Raw genomic sequence first — 23,597 nt, forward strand, 5'->3', positions numbered from 1 at the left:
GCTTCCTGTTAGAATTAATATAATGTCCTGGTTTCCTTGGAACTTGGATCACCTCTGTCAATTTCATGTCCCATTCGGTTTTGGTCCTTATAGCCGTTCTCCTCACAGTCATTTGTTTTACCGTTGTTTTGATCAACAGGGATTTCAGCAATGGCAACACACAGCAAAATACTATTCCCATTACTACCAGTGCTATACCTATCATCATTGCCATTTTAGTGAACATTGCTCCCCATTTTCCAAAAGTTAAGTCCAACCAATCCCAGGCATGTGCATCCTGCCCAGCATTGTTCTTTACTTCCTGTCTCAATCCTTTAAGCTTGATCATTGCCTCAGAGAATGTTCCTCCTGGGCCAGTATTATTAGGAATAAACATGCTGTCACGATCGTTCACGGAAGATACGGACCAAGGCGCAGTGTGATAAGCGTACATTTTTTATTGTACTTAACACACAATCAAAAACAACAAACAAACGATACGTGAAGTCCTAGGTTATACAAACACAAACCTTAACGGAACAAGATCCCACAACTAACTGGTGAAAACAGGCTGCCTAAGTATGGTTCCCAATCAGAGACAACGAGCCACAGCTGCCTCTGATTGGGAACCAACCGGCCAACATAGAAATACACGATCTAGAATAAACATAGAAAATACAACATAGAAACTACACACCCTAGCTCAATATTTAAGAGTCCCCAGAGCCAGGGCGTGACAGTACCCCCCAAAGGCGCGGACTGCGACCGCGCCACACAAACACAACAGGGTAGGGGCCGGGTGGGAATTCCGCCTCGGAGGCGGATCTGGCTCCGGGCGTGACCACCACTTTCTCTCCACCTCCCCGTTGCGCTCCTGGTCTGGTCTGGCACCGCTGACTGGAGCTGGACCCGACGACGGTGGATCAAACCGTACAGGCTCCAGACTGGAGCCGCTGGCCGGAGCTGGACTGGACACCGGTGGAGCGGATTGCTCTGGCTCCGGAGTGGATCCGCTGACTGGAGTTGGACCGGACCCCGGTGGAGCGGATTGCTCTGGCTCGGGATGGAGCAGCTGACCGGTGCCGGACCAGGCACCGGTGGAACAGGCACGGGCCGTGCCGGACTTGGACACGCGCACCACTGGCTTGGTGCGGGGAGCAGGAACGGGACGGACCGGGCTGACGACGCGCACCACTGGCTTGGTGCGGGGAGCAGGAACGGGCGGACCGGGCTGACGACGCGCACCACTGGCTTGGTGCGGGGAGCAGGAACGGGCCGGACCGGACTGGCGACGCCGCACCACTGGCTTGGTGCGAAGGGGCAGGAACAGGCCGGACCGGGCTGGCGACGCACACCACTGGCTTGGTGCGAGGGGCAGGAACAGGCCGGACCGGGCTGGCGACGCCGCACCACTGGCTTGGTGCGAGGGGCAGGAACAGGCCGGACCGGGCTGGCGACGCGCACCACTGGCTTGGTGCGGGGAGCAGGTACAGGCCGGATCGGGCTGGCGACGCGCACCACTGGCTTGGTGCGGGGAGCAGGAACAGGCCGGGCCGGGCTGGCGACGCGCACCACAGGCTTGGTGCGGGGAGCAGGAACAGGCCGGACCGGGCTGGCGACGCGCACCACTGTCTTGGTGCGAGGGGCAGGAACAGGCCGGACCGGGCTGGCGATGCGCACCACAGGCTTGGTGCAGGGAGCAGGAACAGGCCGGACTGGGCTGACGACGCGCATCACAGGCTTGGTGCGGGGAGCAGGAACAGGCCGGACTGGGCTGGCGACGCGCACCACAGGCTTGGTGCGAGGGACAGGAACAGGCCGGACCATACTGGGAACACACACCACTGGGCTTGTGCGGGGATCAGGAACGGGCCGGACCGGACTGGTAACACACCCCAGTACCTCTCGCCGTGCCTCTACACTCTCCTTCCCCCTCATGACCAATGGCCCCCGTTACCTGGTGGCCTCCTCTCCTAGTCTGCAAACTCGCCCTGTAGCTGCCTCTAGCAGCCCCGTCGTCCACGCCGTGTGCCCCCTCAAAAAAATTACTTGGGGTTGCCTCTCGCGTGTCCGTCGTCGTTTCTCCTCTCCTGCCTGGGCATTTACTCTTGCCCATGGCCCTCTGCCCGTGAATATGTCCTCCCAAGACCAACATGTGCCCACCTGCGACATCGCCAGCTTCTCCTCCCGGGCACGCTGCTTGATCCTGTAATGGTGGGATCTTCTGTCACATTAAGGTTTGTGTTTGTATAACCTAGGACTTCACGTATCGTTTGTTTGTTGTTTTTGATCGTGTGTTAAGTACAATAAAAAATGTACGCTTATCACGCTGCGCCTTGGTCCGTATCTTCCGTGAACGATCGTGACAGAAGATCCCACCAAAAGAGGACCAAGCAGCGTGTCCAGGAACAGACAGCCTGGACTTGGGAGGAGATCCTGGACGGGAAGGGATCCTGGACTTGGGAGGAGATTCAGGCCGGAATGGATCGCCGTCCTTGGGAGGAGAATGTGGAGGCGCGCTACAGAGAGGAGCAGCGGCAACGCAGAGGGTACCGGCCGAGGAGGAAGCCTGAGAGACAGCCCCAAGAAAAAAAATTGGGGGGACTAAAAGGGTGGTTGGCGGAGCCTAGAGTTAGAGCAGAGCCAACTCCCCGTACTCAGGCTAGGAAGCGTGAGACTGGGCAGGCTCCGTGTTATGCGGAGCCACGTACTGTGCCGCGAGTGTTCCGGCACAGTCCTGTACGTCCGGTGCATGCAGCCAGGACGGGGTGTGCCGGCTCAATGCTCGTGGCCTCCGGTACGCCTCCTCGGTCCCGTACATCCTGCGCCAGTGCCACGTGCTATAGCACCAGTACGAGTGCACAGCCCTGTACGTCCTGTGCTGATGCCTCACACATATTGTGTGGAAATAGGCATTCAGCCAGGACGGGTTGTGTCAGCTCTCCGCTCCAGACCTCCAGTCTGCCTCCACAGTCCGGCCCGGCCCGTTCCGGCTCCCCGCAGCAAACCAGTGTTGCGTGTTCCCAGTCCAGCCCGGCCTGTGCCTTCTCCCCGCACCAAGCCAGTGGTGCGTGGTCCCAGTCCAGCCCAGCCTGTTCCTGCTCCCCTCACCAAGCCAATGGTGCGTGTTCCCAGCCCGGTCCGGCCTGTTCCTGTCCCTCGCACCAAGCCAGTGGTGCGCGTCGTCAGCCCGGTACGGCCCGTTCCTGCTCCCCGCACCAAGCCAGTGGTGCGTGTCGTCAGCCCGGTCCGGCCCGTTCCTGCTCCCCGCACCAAGCCAGTGGTGCGCGTCGACAGCCCAGTCCGGCCCGTTCCTGCTCCCCGCACCAAGCCAGTGGTGCGTGTGTCCAGTCCGGCACGGCCCGTGCCTGTTCCACCGGTGCCTGGTCCGGCACCGGTCAGCTGCTCCACTCCGGAGCCAGAGCAATCCGCTCCACCGGGCTCCGGTCCAACTCCAGTCAGCGGATCCACTCCGGAGCCAGAGAAATCCGCTCCACCGGTGTCCAGTCCAGCTCCGGCCAGCGGCTCCAGTCCAGACCAGGGGCGCTACGGGGGGGTAGCGAAAGAGTGGTGGTCACGCCCGGAGCCGGATCCGCCTCCAAGGTGGAATGCCCACCCGGCCCCTCCCCTGTTGTGTTTGGTTGGCGCGGTCGCAGTCCGCGCCTTTGGGGGGGGGGGTACTGTCACGCCCTGGCTCTGGGGACTCTTAAATGTTGAGCCAGGGTGTGGATGTTCTATGTTTAGTTTTCTATGTTCGGTTCTAGTTCTTGTATATCTATGTTGGCCAGGGTGGTTCCCAATCAGAGACGGCTGTAGCTCGTTGTCTCTGATTGGGGACCATACTTAGGTAGCCGATTGGCACTAATTAGTTGTGGGATCTTGTTCCGTTAAGGTTTGTTTTGTATAACCTAGGACTTCACGTATCGTTTGTTTGTTGTTTTTGTCGAGTGTTGTGTACTTAATAAAATGTACGCTTATCACGCTGCGCCTTGGTCCATATCTTCCGTGAACGATCGTGACACATGCAGCACTCGCTTCCAAACATAACACGTCCTGCCCAGCATTGTTCTTGACTTCCTGTCTCAATCCTTTAAGCTTGATCATTGCCTCAGAGAATGTTCCTCCTGGGTGTCAAGGGATGCTGAAGGTGGGTGTGGTGCAGGAATCAAGCGCAGGACGCAGAAGCTCAGTCCAAAAGACTTTAGTGAAATATTCACGTAGAAAATGAGCACAATAAGCCCGGAGGCGAAATAACGGCACACACAGGCGTCAAACAAACGGCGCACTAACATGTGCGAAAACCTCTCCAAACACTGGAGGGAAGTACGTAGCTCAAACACCAAAACAGAAGAGCAATCACACACAAACACAGACACACACAACGAGAACTAAATAGGACACTAACGAGGACTAACTAGACACAGGTGTACAACATCAAGACAAAACCAAACGAACATGAAACATAGATCGGTGGCAGCTAGTACTCCGGGGACGACGACCGCCGAAGCCTGCCCGAACCAGGAGGAGGAGCAGCCTCGGCCGAAACCGTGACACTGGGGCAGTTGTCACGATCGTCAGGGAGAGACCAATGCGCAGCGTTGAAGGTGAACATATTTATTAATGAATGATCACACGATCAAAACAACAGACGATAACGTGATGTCTACGGTGTAACACAAACCAAATAAGAACAAGAAACCACAAACACAAAGTGAAAGACAGACAGTTAAATATGGCTCCCAATCAGAGACAACCAGCTGACACTCGTTGCCTCTGATTGGGAGTCACTCAGGCCAACATAGAAATACAAACATAGAATTACACACCCTGGCTCAACATAACAGTGTCCCCAGAGCCAGGGCGTGACAGCAGTATTATTAGGAATAAATGTGCAGCAATCCTTCCAAACATAACACTGACTGGCCACCATTTAGTATCAAAAATATCTAAAAGAAAAACTATAGCTTGAAGAAGTACATGATAATGTTTAAATTGTATTTTTAGCATAAAGTATGTAGGAGTAGTTATTGCTAATGCTGATAGAAATGTGTAAATAATGGTGAGTTTCCAATTACTACCCAGACATTTAAATACAAATCATTGAACATGCAGCCTTTCAAATACTAGCACAAACACATATTTGAAGTATTTGCAAATGCCAATAAAAAGTAGCCTAATTGAAATTCAGAAAACATTTTTGACCCAGGTCTGGTAATATGATTTCCCTACATTGTGTGACGACCTAGAACACTCACACTGTGCACTACATTCAAATTGACATTCCTTTGTACAAATAAAAATATTTGCATCGTTATACTGATAAAATACATTAGCCAAAGAAACCAGGCTTTAGGTTAACAACAAATGGGCACTTTATACTAACATTATACAATTACCACCCCTGTATGATTAGTAGGCTTACCAGGAATTAGTGTTTAGGAAAGCTGCAAGTCTTCAAATGATCAGAAGACAAAGCGTTTTTCTTGAGTTGAAGAACTGAAGCCACACCCAAGTTTTCCTCCTATGTGCCCCCTCCATCCGTTGAGGAAGGAAGAGAGGGTGCAGATCAGTATATCAACATTACACTGTCATCTAGACATAAATTATGGATATATACGCATAGATTCTTGAAGAGTAGGCTTTTTTCCCCGCAGCTTTCTCATCCCATCGGAACTCGAAATATAAGGAGAGGAGAGGAGGGGGGAGGGGGGAGAGGAGAGGAGAGGGGGAGAGCGGGGGGAGAGGAGAGGGGGGAGGAGCAGGGAGAGAGGAGAGGAGGAGGGAGGTAGATAGGAGGGGGAGTGAGGGGGGGAAGGAGGGAGAGAGGAGCGGGGAGAGAGGAGAGGAGAGGAGGAGGGAGAGAGAGAGGGGGAGAGGAGGGGGGAGAGAGGAGAGGAGGAGAGAGAGGAGGGGGAGGGAGAGGGGAGGGGGGAGGGAGAGAGCGGAGAGGAGGGAGGGAGAGAGGGGGAGAGGAGGGAGGGAGAGGAGAGGAGAGGGAGAGGAGAGGAGAGGAGAGGAGAGGAGAGGAGAGGAGAGGAGGAGAGGAGAGGAGAGGAGAGGAGAGGAGAGGAGAGGAGAGGAGAGGAGGAGGGGAGGGAGAGGAGGGAGGGAGAGGAGAGGAGAGGAGAGGAGAGGAGAGGAGAGGAGAGGAGGAGGGAGAGAGGAGAGGAGAGGAGGAAGGAGAGAGAGGAGGGAGAGCGAGCGAGGAGGGGAGGGAGAGCGGAGAGGAGGCGAGGGAGAGGAGAGGAGGGAGGGAGAGAGGAGGAGGGAGATGATATCGCTTTTTGATGTGATATTACTGAAACTTAACTGTTTTTAACTAATTGCCATATCTACTTAAAAGTTATAGATTTTACAATTTCAACAGAGCAAAACATTGTATTTTCAGATGTCAAATAAATTAACTGGTGTTTTTTTTTGTTTGTTTTTATGACTTTCATCATAGAAAAATTTGACTTAATTTGTTTCACAAGTGTAACATTTGTTTATTTTTCAAAGACATAGCATATTTCAAAGGTAGAAATGTCTCCCATGTTAATCAATAGAAACAACCATTTGGCTTAGTTCATTAAATACCAGTAGTTACAGTGCCATCAGGAAGTATTCACACCCCTTGACCTTTTCCACATTTTGTTGTTAAAGCCTGATTTTTATTTATTTATTACATTTAGATTTTTTGTCAATGGCCTACACACAATACCCCATAATGTCAAAGTTGAATTCTGTTTTGGGACATTTTTACAAATGAACCCTCACGACGCCAGGACAGCGGAGTCACTCACCACCTTCCGGAGACATTTGAAACCCCACCTCTTTAAGGAATACCTGGGATAGGATAAAGTAATCCTTCTACCCCCCCCCCCCAGTGAATTTTCCTGAGTGGCCAAATAACAGTTTCAACCTAAATCTACATAAATCTATGGCAAGACCTAAAAGTGGTTGTCTAGCAATGATCAACAACCAACTTGACAGAGCTTGAAGAATTTTGAAAAGAATAATGGGCAAATGTTGCACTATCCAGGTGTGGAAAACGCTTAGAGACTTACCCAGAAAGACTCACAGCTGTAATCACTCCCAAAGGTGCTTCTACAAAGTATTGACTCAGGGGTGTGAATACGTATGTAAATGGTATATTTCTGCATTTCATTTTCAATAAATTAGCAAACATTTCTAAAAACATGTTTTCACTTTGCTATGTGGTATTGTGTCAAGATGGGTGAGGAAAAAAATATTTAATCCATTTTAAATTCAGGCTGTAACAAAAAATTTGGAATAAGTCAAGGGGTATGAATATGTTCTGAAGGCACTGTATCTATACTGAACAAAAATATAAACGCAACATGTAAAACGTTGGTCCCATGTTTCATGAGCTGAAATAAAAGATCCCCCAAATTTTTAATATGCACAAAAAGCTTATTTCTCTTAAATGTTGCGCACAAATTTGTTTACATCCCTGTTAATGAGCAATTCTCCTTTGCCAATCAACCTGACAGCTGATTAAACAGCATGATCATTAAACAGGTGCACCTTGTGTTGGGGACAATAAAAGGCCACTTTAAAATGTGCAGTTTTGTCCCACAACACAATGTCACAGATGTCTTGAGGGAGTTTTGAGGGAGCGTGCAATTGGCATGCCGACTGCAGGAATGTCCACTAGAATGTAATGTTCATTTCTCTACTACAGTTGAAGTAGGAAGTTTACATACACCTTAGCCAAATACATTTAAACTCAGTTTTTCACAATTCCTGACATTTAATCCTAGTAAAACTTCCCTGTCTTAGGTCAGTAAGGATCACCACTTTATTTTAAGAATGTGAAATGTCAGAATAATAGTAGAGAGAATGATTTATTTCAGCTTTTATTTCTTTCATCACATTCCCATTGGGTCAGAAGTTTACATACACTCAATTAGTATTTGGTAGCATTGCCTTTAAATTGTTTAACTTGGGTCAAATGTTTTGGGTAGCCTTTCACAAGCTTCCCACAATAAGTTGGGTGAATTTTGGCCCATTCCTCCTGACAGAGCTGGTGTAACTGAGTCAGGTTTTCCAAGCTGTTTAAAGACACAGTCAACTTAGTGCATGTAAACATCTGACCCACTGGAATTGTGATACAGTGAATTATAAATGAAATAATCTATCTGTAAACAATTGTTGGAAAAATTACTTGTGTCATGCACAAAGTAGATGTCCTAACCGACTTGCCAAAACTATAGTTTGTTAACAAGTAATTTGTAGAGTGGTTGAAAAACGAGTTTTAATGACTCCAACCTAAGTGTATGTAAACTTCTGACTTCAACTGTAAATGTAAACAAAAGAGTGAAGGTTAGAGACAGAAGATATTTAGGATTCTATGCTGCACTATAATGACAACAGACAGGACGTAATGAGAGGTTAGTATGTTCAGCATTTTCAGAAAGCTCTGCTGATTCATGTCCAGTAATCCGCTCATAGAAAACAAACAGTGCGTCTGTCTACTGTAGGACTGTGTGTGTGTGTTTGGGCCCTGTTTCTGGACGTCTCACTCACCACACTCACTCTCCAGCACACTGACTGCCTCTCCATCCTCCATGGTTGTCTTGAGGAGCTGGAGCAGAGAGGAACGTGTGGCTGCTGGCAGGGCTGACAGCAGCTGGAAATGACTACTCAGTTTCTCCAGTTCTGCCAACACACAAACAACAGACACTTTGCATCTAGAGGAAGTTTGACTCAGCTGCCACCGTATAACAGAGATTTCACAACCAGAAAACTACCATAAGTACGATTTGACTGCAACCACAATGGGACATAAATAATGTGTAAAAAATCAATTGTTAGAGAAAACATAATGATCTCTACAAGGCAGTGCCTTCCTAAGACCCTGAACCTTTTACATGAAGCAACATGATCCTCCCTATGATATCCTTTGTTGATAGAACATGACCTACACAAACAACCTCTGGACCTTAATGGTCCTACTGTAGGACACGCTAGACATTGGCCCTGTACAAACTCATGAACAACCATTATGTCAAATGTGTTGTAAATCACATCTACAACCTGAGTGTGACAGGGCCATGAAGGGTTTCACATAAAGAACAACATGTAACATTCCATTCAGTATCCGTCGACCACTAGACCAGGGATGGGGAACTTTGATTGGGGTGGTGGCCACAAACAATCTGAACTCATCATGAGGGTCCACTGTGGTTTGCGGGTCTGAACTCATCATGAGGGTCCGCAGTGGCTCGCGGGTCTGAACTCATCATGAGGGTCCACAGTGGTTCGCGGGTCTAAACTCTTCATGAGGGTCCGCAGTGGCTCGCGGGTCTAAACTCATCATGAGGGTCCGCAGTGGCTCGCGGGTCTGAACTCATCATGAGGGTCCTCAGTGGCTCGCGGGTCTGAAATCATCATGAGGGTCCGCAGTGGCTCGCGGGTCTAAACTCATCATGAAGGTCCACAGTGGCTCGCGGGTCTGAACTCATCATGAGGGTCCTCAGTGGCTCGCGGGTCTGAACTCATCATGAGGGTCCTCAGTGGCTCGCGGGTCTGAACTCATCATGAGGGTCCTCAGTGGCTCGCGGGTCTGAACTCATCATGAGGGTCCTCAGTGGCTCGCGGGTCTGAACTCATCATGAGGCTCCTCAGTGGCTCGCGGATCTGAACTCATCATGAGGGTCCTCAGTGGCTCGCGGGTCTGCGGACCCACATCCATACACACACATGCAGTCATATTTTGCCCTAAGCAACAATGTTTGCAGTTTTTAATATGATATCTGAGTGAGAGTGACTAACAAAATCAATGGGGGACCCCTGGTTGGTAATTCGAAACATGATGACTACAAGTTTAGATAGCAGGCGAGACTGATTTACCAATCTAAAAAATGTTAGCTGACATGGGTGAGTGACTGTCAGTGACTGACAAAACAAGACAGAAACTGCTAATGCACAACCAAATGTCGAAACTGCACCTTGTGTATTCTACTAATCTAACTCTCAACAATAAATTGAGACCCAGACTGAGTTCCCCCCAAAAAAATCTAATAATAATAATAACAATAACATAAATTTAAATTGGTCCGCGGGCCTATAAAAGGAGGGATGAACTTGGGTGTTCTTGGGCCCACAGAAGCTCATCAGTTCCCCCGCTGGACCTCTATGACCTAGAACGGCTGGGTCGTCACAATCCTATTCTTCACCACCGCAAACACCTCCCTGGCCTTCTCACGGGTCTGCTGGATCAGACAGTGGGACATGTCCAAAAGCCTGCAGGAGAGACACAAATAAATCAGAGAGTTGTGCTTTGATGAGGGCAAAGATGATTCAAATAAATCAGAGAGTTGTCCTTTGATGAGGGCAAAGATGATTCAAATAAATCAGAGAGTTGTCCTTTGATGAGGGCAAAGATGATTCAAATAAATCAGAGAGTTGTCCTTTGATGAGGGCAAAGATGATTCAAATAAATCAGAGAGTTGTCTTTTGATGAGGGCAAAGATGATTCAAATAAATCAGAGAGTTGTCCTTTGATGAGGGCAAAGATGATTCAAAGTTATTATGTTTCTTGGATGATTATAAAGTAGCTTGGAGAAATCCAGTCTGTTCGTACATTACACTCCTTGTTTTGCCAAATATGACAAGCAGTGTCAAGGAGTGGAATGTTAGCACAAACAGACTGGATTTCTCCAGGCTACGCATAAAGCTGTATTCAGCTTCATTAATACATTTACTGGTATTATACATCTATAAAAAAAATATAACTATTGCTACAACCTAAATAAAATCTACAAAGTTTTGTTGAAGGTCACTGTATTATTTTTAATTTGAATTGGTGTTGGGCAGTTAGCAAAGAAGAAACAGTGATCATGAGGAAAGATGCCGTGATATACAGTGCATTCGGAAAGTATTCAGACCCCTTGACTTTTTCCACATTTTGTTACAGCCTTATTCTAAAATGGATTAAATTGTTTATTCCCTCATAAATCTACACACAATACCGCATAATGACAGAGCAAAAACAGTTTTGCTGCCACCACCATGCTTAACTGTAGGGATGGTGCCAGGTTTCCTCCAGACATGACACTTGGCATTCAGGCCAAATAGTTCAATCTTGGTTTCATCAGAACAGAGAATCTTGTTTCTCATGGTCTGAGAGTCTTTAGGTGCCTTTTGGCGAACTCCAAGTGGGCTGTCACGTGCCTTTTACTGAGGAGTGGCCACTCTACCATAAAGGCCTGATTGGTGTAGTGCTGCAGAGATGGTTGTCCTTCTGGAAGGTTCTCCCATCTCCACAGAGGAACTCTAGAGCTCTGTCAGAGTGACCATGGGGTTCTTGTTCAGGGGGGATAGAGATGGGGACAATAGGAATAGGAATAATGGAGATGAAGACTGCTTCCATTGTCACAAACCACTGGAGAAATGAGTGTCCAAAGAGATTGGAACCACAGAGGAGAGGAGGTAGATCAGAACAGGAACACCCCTTAGGGTAAACAACATCTTTGATACAGCAATGCCCACAGGTACAAGTAGATCAATCTGGCCCAAACATTATGGTAAACATACAGGGAAAACAAATTCCTATGTTGGTAGATACAAGTGCTACTACATCCCCTTTTGGTAAAGAAACTGGACTTGACCTACCTCTAACTAATAAAACTATAAACGCTTATGGGATTTTCTCCACCCCGGTAATACATTTTGGAACAAAACCCATACCCTGTTCAATACTGTAGGACCAATGAATGTTGAACATGATTTTCTGTATTCACCCACTCAACCGTTCAACTTGCTAGGTAGAGACTTGTTAACTAAACTTAATGCTACGATTGATTGTACTCCCGATGGAGTTTTCGTTGATATCCCTAATGATGAAGTTCTAAACCAATTCGCAGGTAGGGAAATCTGAACCACTCCCCGAGACGGAGTGGGAAACTGGCTCTGTTTCCCAGTCTATCCTGTCTCAGGTGCCAGAAACCTTATGGACAGAGCACTCCAATGACCGTGGACTGATAGGAAGCGCTAGCCCAGTTATAATAAATGTTGATCCTAGAAAAAAACTCTAGTCGTGAGAGCTACCTTAAAAAGGAAGCTCCCTCCAAAATGTATCTCTCGCCTTCTGAATTGGCCAAAGTTTTTTATAATTTCGGCAGATTACATATTAATCTCAAAATAATAGACATTTAATGAGTGTGAAGCAGAAAGTGAATATCCAATGGAAACTGATAATAAATATATATAATAACATTGTTAGGGTAGACTAATGCAAACAATAAGGAGAAAGTAAAAGGGGACAATGGCATCCTGATGAACAGAAGTTATTATGTTTGTTTTGTTTGTTTTTAAACCTTACAATAGGGGTAAAAGCAGAACATTGTTCGAGAGTAATCTGTGTGTATTAGCAGTAGTGATTGAGAGGGTTTTCCTATTGGAAATAGTAAAGGGTCCTAGTTGAAGGAAACAGATATGGAGACTAGTGAAAGTAACAAAGACAGTGATAAAGAAAGTAAAACGGAAAGATTCATGGTACTCATGATCTATCAGTTGATGTCAAATGTAATGAGTGTTGACAGTATGTGAATGGTAATATGTTATTAGTGGCTTTCAAATAGCACTCTAATAATGTAATATCTTAGTAATTTGAAGAAGCTATGGTCACATGATGAATACAAGTGTGAAAAGCATTTGGTTGCCATTGTTTGGTTTTATTATGCTCCTAAGCGAACAGGGGGATTGAGCCTTGGGACTGATATTAAATTACAGGCCGCAATGTGATGTTTGGGTTAAAGGCTGTCACGATCGTTATTAGAAGCGGACCAAGGCGCTTGAACGTGGCAAATAAACTTTGAACTTGAAACACTAATGAAGCACCAAAATGCAGAATTGTACAGTATATCTGAACTGGATAACTTTATTCATTTTAACATTGGCGTCAAGTCAGCTATTGTGTGGCAATAAAAACAACATACATTTCAATAGTTCAGTACAATGTTTGCCTTGTTTTCATAAACTCAGAACCAAACCCAATCTCAGCTGTTTGCCATTTATTTATTAGAGTTTAAGTTATTCTGCAAACATCACATTGAAATTCCTCATTAATCTTCAGATCTTCACATATGAGTCATTTAGTTAGACGCCATCAGTGTTTTAAGGTTAGTAATGACTATGCTGTCAATTGTCACACACCTCCACCTTCATGATTGCACGACTACTGCTTGACATTGAGGCCTTGATGGTCACATAATCACCTTTATAAGTGATACTGGAGCCGTCTGCTTTACCCCTGACAAATCTTATCTCCTCACTGCTATACATCTCATTATAAAGAGTTTCATCACATCTTTTGTCATTGTCGAAGATTCCCACTGCAAACCAGTTTGAGTACAAGTTATAGTCATAGGGCACAGAGAACATGACAGCTATTATCTCGGTGTGCATATTCTTGGAGGGATTGAAGAGATCATAGGTGAAAACACCAACAGCACCCCTTGCTGTGTCAGAGGTCTTGGTGAACGTGCTGATGTCTCTTTTTGAGGGTCCCACAGTAGGCTGCAAGGGTCTTAAGTTGTAGCCACTGTACATGTAGACCCTAATGATTAAAAAAAACATCACAAGGTTACTCCAAAAGGCACCAAAATAGAAATCAATCACACTTCTTGTAAGAGCAAAACAATTTGACAGCTTGGAGGCAGAGGGGCGTAAGTGCTATTCTGGCCTAAAATTACACAAATTATGCATTGGTAAATGAGCAACACAATCTCACACTCAATTCGTGCAAATATGTACAAAAAGTATTTCAAATAAAATAAAATAAAATGTTATTGGTCACATACACATATTTAGCAGATGTTATTGCGGGTGAAGCGAAATGCTTGTGTTCCTAGCTCCAACAGTACAGTACTGTCTAATAATTCACAACAATACACACAAATCTTAAAGTAAAAGAATGGAATTAAGAAATATATAGATATTAGATTGAGCAATGTCGGAGTGGCATTGACTAAAATACACTAGAATAGAATACAGTACATAGATATGAGATGAGTAAAGCAGTATGTAAACATTATTAAAATGACTAGTGTTCCATTATTAAAGTGGCCAGTGATTCCAAGTCTATGTATATAGGGCAGCAGCCTCTAAGGTGCAGGGTTGCGTAACCGGGTGGAAGCCGCCTAGTGATGGCTATTTAACAGGCTGATGGCCTTGAGATAGAAGCTGTTTTTCAGTCTCTCTGTCCCAGCTTTGATGCACCTGTACTGACCTCGACATTTGGATGATAGCGAGGTGAACAGGTCGTGGCTCGGGTGGTTGATGTCCTTGATGGTCTTTTTGGCCTTCCTGTGACATCGGGTGCTGTAGGTGTCCTGGAGGGCAGGTCGTTTTCCCCAGGTGATGTGTTGGGCAGACCGCGGTTGCGGGCGGTGCAGTTGCCGTACCAGGCAGTGATACAGCCCGACAGGATGCTCTCAATTGTGCATCTGTAAAATTTGTGAGGGTTTTAGGGGCCAACCAAATTTGTTCAGCATCCTGAGGTTGAAGAGGCGCTGTATCACTGCCTGGGGTGGACCATTTCAGATTGTCAGTGATGTGTACGCCGAGGAACTTGAAGCTTTTCACCTTCTCCACTGCGGCCCCGTCGATGTGGATAAGGGCGTGCTCCCTCTGCTGTTTCGTGAAGTCCACGATCAGCTCCTTTGTTTTGTTGACATTGCGTGAGAGATTATTTTCCTGGCACCACTCTCCCAAGGCCGTTACCTCCTCCCTGTAGGCTGTCTCGTCATTGTTGGTAATCAGGCCTACTACTGTTGTGTCATCTGCAAACTTGATGATTGAGTTGGAGGCGTGTGTGGCCACGCAGTCATGGGTGAGCAGGGAGTACAGGAGGGGGCTGAGCACGCACCCTTGTGGGGCCCCTGTGATGAGGATCAGTGAAGTGGAGGTGTTGTTTCCTACCTTCACCACCTGGGGGCGGCCCGTCAGGAAGTCCAGGACCCAGTTGCACAGGGCGGGGTTCAGACCCAGGGCCCCAAGCTTAATGATGAGCTTGGAGGGTACTATGGTGTTGAAGGCTGAGCTATAGTCAATGAACAGCATTCTTACATAGGTATTCCTCTTGTCCAGATGGGATAGGGCAGTGTGCAGTGCGATGGTGATTGCATCGTCTGTGGATCTATTGGGACGGTAAGCAAATTGAAGTGGGTCTAGGGTGTCAGGTAAGGTAGAGGTGATATGATCCTTAACAAGCCTCTCAAAGCACATCATGATGACAGAAGTGAGTGCTATGGGGCGATAGACATTTAGTTACTTTTGCTTTCTTGGGTACAGGAACAATGGTGGACAGCAGACTGGGATAGGGAGAGATTGAATATGTCCGTAAACACTCCAGCCAGCTGGTCTACGCATGCTCTGAGGACGCGGCTAGGGATGCCGTTTGGGCCCAGCAGCCTTGCGAGGGTTAACACGCTTAAATGTCTTACTCACGACGGCCACCGAGAAGGAGAGCCCACAGTCCTTGTTAGCGGGCTGCGTCGGTGGCACTGTGTTATCCTCAAAGCGGGCGAAGAAGGTGTTTAGCTTGTCTGGAAGCAAGACGTCGGTGTCCGCGAGGTGGCAGGTTTTCCCTTTGTAGTCCGTGATTGTCTGTAGACCCTGCCCCATACGTCTCGTGTCTGAGCCGTTGAATTGCGACTCCACTTTGTCTCTGTACTGACGTTTTGGCTGTTTGATTGCCTTACGGAGGGAATAACTACACTGTTTGTATTCAGCAATATTCCCAGTCATCTTGCCGCGGTTAAATGCGGTGGTTCATGCTTTCATTTTTTTCGCAAATGCTGCCATCTATCCACGGTTTCTGGTTTGGGTAGGTTTTAATAGTCACAGTGGGTACAACATCTCCTATACACTTCCTGATGAACTCAGTCACCGTATCTGTGTATTCGTCAATGTTATTCTCAGAGGCTACCCAGAACATATCCCAGTCCACGTGATCAAAACAATCTTGAAGCATGGATACCGGTTGGTCAGATCAGTGTTGAATAGACCTTAGCACGGGTACCTCCTGTTTGAGTTTCTGCCTATAGGAAGGGAGGAGCAAAATTGAGTCGTGATCAGATTTGCTGAAGGGATGGCGGGGGAGGGCCTTGTTGGCATTTCGAAAAGTTGAGTAGCAGTGGTCCAATGTTTTTCCAGTGAGAGTACATCAGTCAATGTGTTGAAAGAACTTCGGTAGCGTTTTCCTCAAATTTGCTTTGTTAAAATCCCCAGCTACGATAAATCAGAATATGTGGTTTCCAGTTTGCATAAAGTTCCATGTAGTTCTTTGAGGGCTGTTGTGGTATCGGCTTGAGGGGGAATATACACGGCTGTGACTACAACCGAAGAGAATTCTCTTGGGAGGTAATAGAGTCGGCATTTGATTGTGAGGTATTCTAGGTCGGGTGAACAAAAGGACTTGAGGTTCTGTATGTTATCACAATCACACCATGACTAGTTAATCATGAAACATACACCCCCGCCTTTCTTCTTCCTGGAGAGTTCTTTATTCCTGTCTAAGCATTGTACTGAGAACCCAGCTGGCTGTATTGACGGGACAGTAAATCCAGAGAGAGCCATGTTTCCGTGAAACAGAGTATGATACAATTCCTGATGTCTCTCTGGAAGGAGATCCTCGCCCTGAGCTCATCTACTTTATTATCCAGAGACTGAACATTAGCGAGTAATATAGCGGTGGATGGTGTTTACGCCTCCTAAGTCGGACTAGAAGTCCACTTCGAATACCTCTTCTCCGCTGGCGGTGTTTTGGAGCAGTCTCTGGAATAAGTTAAATTGCCCTGGGGTGTACGAACTAAGGATCCAATTTGGGAAAGTCGTATTCCTGGTCGTAATGCTGGTGAGTTACCGCCATTCTGATATCCAAAAGTTATTTCCGGCTGTATGTAATAACACAAAAAAAATATTGGCTAACAATGTAAGAAATAACACACAAAAAAACAATATACTGCAAAGTTGCTTAGGAGCTAGAAGCAGAGCTGCCATATCTGTCGGCGCCATATCTGTCGGCGCCAATTTCAGCAGATTTTGTGCGTTTTTGTGCATTTCTGTGTAGCTTAATTATTATTTAATAATTATAATATAATAGTAGCCTTACGTTGTTTATTAAATTAATGCCAATACTGTTTTCTATGCTTGTTTTCGTTTAATACTTTGGGACACTGTTGCACTTGTAGTCAGAAAGTCCATTTTTTCATGTAGGCAACAGTAGGCCTACACAAATTTCTTCATAATGCATTATATACATGGCTCCACTTTTTCGTGTACATTACACCATTTCTTTCATTATGCATTTTATACAAGGCTATGTCGAATTTTATGAGGGTTGCTAGATTGGAGAAAAAATACAGATTTTTCTGTTTTGTTTTTGTGGTATCGATGAAGGTATTTGATTGGGGAATGGGGAAAAATTTTTATGATGAGAAATTATAATACACACCATAATACACACACACGCACACAAACACTTACACACATATACACACTCACTTTGTTTGTACTCATGTTATAGCCAACTCTTGACATTTGTATGAATTATTTTAAATAAAATATTTGTATCTTGTTGTCATGTATTCATTATCTTTAACTGGTTAACTGTTTGTAGTTTGCATGTTTCAGTAATGAATAACATGATTAAATAGTATTACATCTCTGCTTGATTTAGTTTTTGGTATATTTGGCATTTTTATACATATTCTGTATTTCCACTGAAGAAAGCAAAAATGAATCAACTCAATACTGTAAATAAATGGACACTACTTGTTATAAAATGGAAATTGCTATCCGTAAATAAATGGTGAGAAATGCTCAGTGTGAAGGCATTCGGCTATGGGTTTCACAGTCCTATAATAATGATACAAGTTATATCACCTTAAAAAGGGTATTTGGTGGTGTAGGAGAGTCTGACATGTAACCCCTAACTTGAGTTCAGTCTTCGCCAATGAGAACCAAGAGGGGCCTAGCTTCATCCTTCACGACTGGGAAAGGCCTCGATTCTAGGCCGTAGAAAATCCTACATCCATCTCATGAGATCAGAACAGGATGGTTTAACAGTGATTCATATTACTGGTTTGCATCCTAAAAAAGGATAGTTGTGTTTTGCTGCATAACACACTTACATTATTTGTCTACCCATAGGATGTGGATCATTGTCAGGTTATTTGATATAAGCTTCAGTAACAAAAGAACACCATGGTTGTAATAACACTTTAAACAAGTAGTTTGTAAATGTGTAGAATGTGTTTGATTTGGGTCCATACTGGTAAGTTAACTTACGTAAATTAGACAGTCACAGAGGATTTTCTTCTGAATAACTGGTCAGGGCATAGCAGTTTCCATTCAGCTTCAGGCAGCTTTTATGTAAGGCTTGATCACACTTGTAGTGACTACTTCTATCCATCACTCCCATTGTTGCTTATCCATTGCTAACTAGATACATCAATGTAATTACACCCAACACACTGTTGAAAAACAGAATGCTTCCCACCACTAGATCACATAACTAGACGTGAGCTGAGCGGGATGCTAATGCTGCCACCAATGTAGCCACCAAAAGCTACAACAGTGACTCTAACCTACGTGGCAAAGTGAGCTCTAACGGCCGTTGCCATGAAAGCCTAGTAGGCCTCTGGGCAGAAGCAGTAGGCCTACAATGCTGGCATATGCCTCGTTACAATATATAACATGATTGACACGACTATATTAACCATCATGAAACGGCCTTGGAAGTGCCATAAATTTAAGCCAACATAATTCATTATTTTACATTTAACTGCATTGATATGGCTTGATTGATCATAGTTCAGACTCGTTATAGTTGTAAATACCATGCAGTCGCACCAGGTCAATTTAAAGCAAACAGATTTTTTTTGCAGGTCTTCTGTTTCCCCACATTTATTGGTGAATAAATGTCCCATCATGAAAATGTATCCCCATTCTCCAATCAAATACCTTCATCGATACCACACAAAAAACAAACAAATAGAACTTTTTACACCAATCTGGCAACCCTCATAAAATCGGACATAACGCCAGTATCCAAAAGTATTAAGCGAAAACATGCATAGAAAACAGCATTGGCATTAATACATAATAAAAAAGCGTAAGGCTACTATTATATTATAAATATTTCGGTGAAAACCTGGTTGATTAACAATATTGTGTTGTTAACACATTTGTTTTTTATATATAAATCAATGTGGGACACAAAAAAAGGTAGTGCATTACTTCAATACATTTCAAAAGTTTCCCCACCAAAACTGTATTTTCCTATGAATTAAGTTGCACAAAAATGTGTGTATTTTCACACGAATTAAGCCACACAAAAACGCACGAAATCTGCTAAAATACTTTTGGTACATATTTGCACGAATTGAGTGTGAGATTGTGTTACTTTTCCTTGACAGAATAATTATTCTCCACTTTGACCGTGCACTTTCGGCAATAGAGGCGATCGGCCGATTTCTGGGGGTCTGTACTCCCAAAATTGACTGCTTTTGTGCCTGCCAGTTAACTAGCAGTTCTCAGCTGTTAGAAGGCAATGACTAGCAGTTTTTTACTCGCGATAAAAACGGATGATTGCCATCATTTTTTCCCGAGTTATTACTGCTTTATTTAATGTAACAAACCAAACACAAAACCTTGTAAACGTTTCATGGTCACCTCATAAACAATGCATTTACACCTGGCGTTTCCTTGAAACAGGCATTTATTTGCAGAAATTTGTGGCGTTGCCAGGCTATTAAAAGAGACAGGCAGCTATTTCAGACTGCGTTTAACAAGTTTTACGGTAATAGAAAGAGGACACTGTAAGCAAATTGTTCCCGGAAGGCAGGGTTGCCATGTTCGCTCATTTTCAAGCCTTTGGGCTACATTGATGACAACTTTTTACCAGTTGTAGGTAGGCTATTTAGAATCATTATGGAGACACCTATTTTTTTCCAACCCTTTTACAATAAAACATATTAACACGCTAGAAAATGCGCATCAAGAAATAACGGCCACAAAACACTGGAAGACGACTTTGGGTGTACTAGAGCGCATTAGAACAATTTGCGTGGAGATGGTTTAAACTACATTCTAATATCGACTTTGCTTATGGAAAACAGTTTCAAGCAAAGTGTTTTACACATGCTCAGTTCTAGGGTCTGGGGGGATGTACTAGTGGACATTTGAAATGGACGTTATGGAACTCCCTAGCGTGACTCTGTTATGCGGAAAAGTCCTCAATGAAACGGACAAATGTGAAAAATGACACCTTTGCATCTGTTGGCCTATTAGCCTATTCATTGATATGCCATTGTAGGCTACTGTTGGCTACCATTTGGCACAATAAATATGTTGAAATGACTATATCCCTGGAGTCATTGCAAATCAATTTGTGCCACTTGTGTAGCCTACCTGGAGCTGGCACACGGATTTAATAAATCGCCCATAACTTCAGTTTATTGTTGTTGTAACCTTATGTTATTATGCAATTATTAATGGACATGTTTAGTTAATTAAAATGTAAGTTATCAAAGCTCTATCGCAATTGCCGATCAATTGTTTAGGCTACAGGTAAAAAAGAAAAAAAGAAACACTGGCTGTTGTTGACAAGCATATTCAGTTCATATACATATTATTAATATTTAATTCAGTGATTGAAATTATGACCCCATCCTCAGTAGCCTATTCCAGCTGGCTATTGGGAAACACAAGCACTTCTTAACTCGAAATCGCCTCGCTATTCATGTTGAATAAATTATTCTGCTAATTTGAACTAAACAAACTGTTATGTGGGCAGCTTGTCTCTCCCTTTTCTGTTTCCCTTCCTCCTGGTTTTGTCCCCTCTTTGTCTGTTGTATCTGTATGTGTGTTTGTCCCCATTATGTTGGTGCGTCTGCCGGTGTGTGTCTGGAGTGGATCGGGGGGCGTGCTCAGGATCTGCCTTTCCTGTGCAGCTGCGGGTTGTTTCCAGTGATTCCTGCCTACGCAGCTGCATACTATTCTCTCATCAACCTGCACTACTAATTCCTGGGCATGGCTCTCCACCGGCGCCAGATCGTTGTTCTTACTAGAGCGTTCAGACATACCTCCCAACCTGCCTGCCTGCCTTCCTGCCTGCCTGCCTGCCTGCCTGCCTGCCTGCCTCAGATCTCTCCTTCCTCCGGAGCCGACTAGCCCACTCTGTTCCTTTTCTTCAGTTGTTTTTGGACTAAGACAAATGTAACTTTTATTAAAATAATTTTTGTTTCTTCCACTCCCTTAGTCGTGTTTTGTTTCTCTGATTGCTGGGTTTAACCATAGCGTAACAGAACGATCTGGCCATGGACCCAACAGAGAAACAGCACGGGGCAGACAAAGACAGCTTCCAACAAGCTATCCAGGCTCAAGGAACGTTGCTAGGACAGCATGACCAATTGATTTGGACTCTTTTGGAAAATAATCATCAACTGCTGAACCAGGTGACTCAGTTAACAACACAAGTCTCTAAATTGTCTGTTATCAGTTCTCCATCTCTCTCTGACCCCCAGTTTGATGCACCCCAAGTTGTTTCCTCTGACATTATGCAGGCTTCGTTCCATCGGGAACCCCCTGTCACGTCGCCTGAACCGTTCAATGGAGAATTGGACAAGTGCCGGGGATTTTTGCTTCAGTGTGACTTGATTTTTTCGGCAGAGACCACTGTCGTTTTCTACTGATTCCTCTAAGGTACATTATGTTCTGGGGCTGTTAAGAGGGAGAGCTCTGGTTTGGGCTGAGGCTGTGTGCTCAAATCAAACTTTGACTGGATTGACTTTTGCTGATTTTTCTGCTAAATTGAAGACTGTTTTTGACCATCCTGACCATGTGGGTAATTCCTCCAAGAGACTTTTTAATTTGAGGCAGGGTTCTAACAGTGTGGCTGAGTACTCTATTGAGTTCTGGACTTTGGCAGCGGACTCCAAGTGGAACAATGTGGCACTTCAAGGAGCATTTCTAAACGGTTTGAATGAAGCCATTAAGGATGAACTGGCTGCTCGTGACGAGCCACATGATTTACATTCTCGTTTCCCTGTCCATTAAGCTAGACAACCGGTTGCGGGAGAGGCGTCGGGAGAGAGGCGGTCGCCCACATCTAGGAGGACGAGTTCCCCACCCTTCAACCACTCGAGTCTCGCCTCCCCGGAGCCGGCAGCTTCTTGTTCCTGATCCCATCCCGAGCACAGAGGAGGAACCAATGCAAGTGGGTCGAGCTCGACTACCTCCAGCAGAGCGGCAACGGCGCCTCCAGGCGGGTGAGTGCCTGTACTGTGGAGACACCACACACATTCTGGCTACATGCCCTAAGCGACCAAAAGACAAGGCTCGCTCGTAACGGTGGGTCTACTTGCGTAACCTTACGTTTCCAGAGTCATTCCCTGCCACTCTCAGCTTTCATAGACTCAGGTGCAGAAGACAACTTTATTAGCCACCAGTTCGTTACACAAGCTCGTATCCCTGTGGAGCCACTACCTACCCCCATTCGAGTCACAGCCCTTGATGGGCGCCTCCTCGCGGAGATAACTCATCAAACCACCCCCGTTTCCCTAGTGATTTCTAGCAATCATTGTGAAAGCTTCCAGTTAAGAGTTATGTCTGGCTCAGCTCCCCCCTAATCCTTGGCTTCCCCTGGTTGGCTCTTCACAACCCACAAATTGATTGGACACGTCACACCATTCTCAGTTGGAGCACTAACTGCCATTCAGAGTGCCTTAGGTCAGCGGTTCCCCCCACTAAGTGTAACCCAACTCATCCCTCAGCTCCTCCCGATCTGTCATCTGTCCCCAAAGAATACCATGACTTAGCTGAGGTTTTCAGTAAGGACAAGGCTCTGTCTCTACCACCACATAGGCCTTATGATTGCCCTATTGAACTGCTTCCTGGTGCTCCCTTGCCCTCTAGTCGCTTATACAATCTGTCCCGACCGGAAAGAGAGGCAATGGAGCAGTATATTGGTGATTCTCTGGCCTCGGGCATAATCCGTCCTCGTCGTCTCCCTTTGGGTGCAGGTTTCCTTTTCGTTGAAAAGAAAGACAAGTCGTTACGCCCCTGTATCGATTTCAGGGGTTTAAACAACATAACTGTTAAAAACAAGTATCCCCTTCCACTCATCAACTCAGCTTTTGAACCTCTGCATGGCGCCACAGTTTTCTCCAAGCTCGACCTCAGGAACGCTTATCACCTTGTCAGAATCCGAAAGGGAGATGAGTGGAAAACCGCTTTCAACACTCCACTGGGGCATTTTGAGTATTTGGTCATGCCCTTTGGGCTCTCAAACACCCCTGCTGTATTCCAAGCCATGGTGAACGATGTTCTTAGGGATTTTTTGAACCGTTTTGTCTTTGTATACCTGGCTGATATTCTTGTTTTTTCCAAGTCACCCGAGGAGCATGAGTCACACGTCCGTCAAGTCCTTCAACGGCTCTTGGAGAATAAGCTGTACGTCAAAGCAGAAAAGTGTGAGTTCCACAAACAGTCTACATCGTTCCTTGGTTTCATCATTGAGAGCGGGCAGGTGAAGGCGGACCCCGAGAAGATCCGGGCAGTGACGGAATGGCCCACACCCACCACCCGTAAGCAACTTCAATGAT

The 23,597-nt window shown here is 45.6% G+C and overlaps 1 protein-coding gene across 2 annotated transcripts in view; it reads right to left on the reverse strand.

The window, feature by feature from the left end:
• The window catches only part of LOC121562929 (gasdermin-E-like), a 57,480-nt gene that overhangs the window by 30,233 nt on the left and 3,650 nt on the right, over positions 1 to 23,597 (reverse strand). The window contains exon 1 of one of the 2 annotated variants that reach the window (XM_041875063.1): positions 5,402 to 5,552. The exons of the other annotated variant lie outside the window; for it this stretch is intronic. The gene's annotated coding sequence lies outside the window, so the exon portion shown is untranslated. Of the gene's footprint in view, positions 1 to 5,401; positions 5,553 to 23,597 lie in introns of those variants that run through there. 2 annotated transcript variants of the gene reach the window in all.

This window comes from Coregonus clupeaformis, unplaced genomic scaffold (assembly GCF_020615455.1).
Source record: "Coregonus clupeaformis isolate EN_2021a unplaced genomic scaffold, ASM2061545v1 scaf0064, whole genome shotgun sequence".
Classification (NCBI taxonomy): Eukaryota; Metazoa; Chordata; class Actinopteri; order Salmoniformes; family Salmonidae; genus Coregonus; species Coregonus clupeaformis.